A 1,354-nucleotide genomic window follows, 5' to 3' on the forward strand; every position below is an offset into this window, starting at 1 on the left:
ATATCTCACCGCCGCGCCGCATACTACCGCTGTGCCGCGGGCGCGCGCGCGGTATATCTCACCGCCGCGCCGCATACTACCGCTGTGCCGCGGGCGCGCGCGCGGTATATCTCACCGCCGCGCCGCATACTACCGCTGTGCCGCGGGCGCGCGCGCGGTATATCTCACCGCCGCGCCGCATACTATCGCTGTGCCGCGGGCGCGCGCGCGGTATATATCACCGCCGCGCTGCATACTACCGCTGTGCCGCGGGCGCGCGCGGTATATATCACCGCTGCACCGCCGCGCGCGGACCTCTATCACCGCCGCACCGCAGGCGCGCGCGCGCGGTATATATCACCGCCGCGCCGCATCCTACCGCTGTGCCGCGGGCGCGCGCGGTATATATCACCGCTGCACCGCCGCACCGCCGCGCGCGTGGACCTCTATCACCGCCGCGCGGGCGGACCGCCGCGCCGCATACCACCGCCGCCGGCGTGGACCGCTATCACCGCGGCGCCGCATACCACCGCTGCGCGCGCGGACCGCTATCACCGCGGCGCGGGCGGACCGCCACGCGTTCGCGGGCGCGCGCCCGGTGCATACGCGTTCATGACTTGCTGCGGCGCTGTATCTATCCTTGCGCCTCATGGCCGCTGTTACAATTGCATACATAATGAAGAATGCGTGGATAAGTAGATGACCACTTTTCAGATATGACCACTGTGTGATATACAACAACATAATACAATAATAATACAGTATTACAATAATACCGAATCCAATTTCAATTTTCTGGTGTTCTTTTGTGCAATTTTTATTTTGTAGAGCGAAACTCCCTGTTCCGCGGGGGGGGGGATCGTCTGATACACCCGATCCCCCTGGTTACGGGCCTGGTTTGTACGCTATATCAGCCCTGTATATTTTATATCAAGTTGCATGGCCTGTGTGCCTACTGTCATTTTAAATATCTAAATATCTCGCCATCTACACGCCATCGAGCGGTAATGTAACATATATGTGATCTAGAGAGGTCACCTTTATTGATTTGAAGTCTATTTTCTGCTAGTTTTGGAAATTTATGGTAAATTTATAGCGTCATATATAATTTGTATAGGAACGTACATGTATAAGCTCTCAGGCCTATAGGGCGTAAACTAGCTTTAAACACATCGTTAGCATCAATATGCATATAATATTTACCTATTTAACGTCGACCTATTTTTGTCATATTAACAATACTTACGTTGTCTTTCCGTTCGTGATTGTAAATCTTGGTTTTGTTTTTGTTTCTATTAGTTTAACTCTGGTCACTGGATCTCACAACCTCACTGATCGAGTATATCACAAGGGAAATAAATTAAGTCACCACCAG

Source organism: Priapulus caudatus, unplaced genomic scaffold (genome assembly GCF_000485595.1).
Source record: "Priapulus caudatus unplaced genomic scaffold, Priapulus_caudatus-5.0.1 Scaffold638, whole genome shotgun sequence".
Classification (NCBI taxonomy): Eukaryota; Metazoa; Priapulida; class Priapulimorpha; order Priapulimorphida; family Priapulidae; genus Priapulus; species Priapulus caudatus.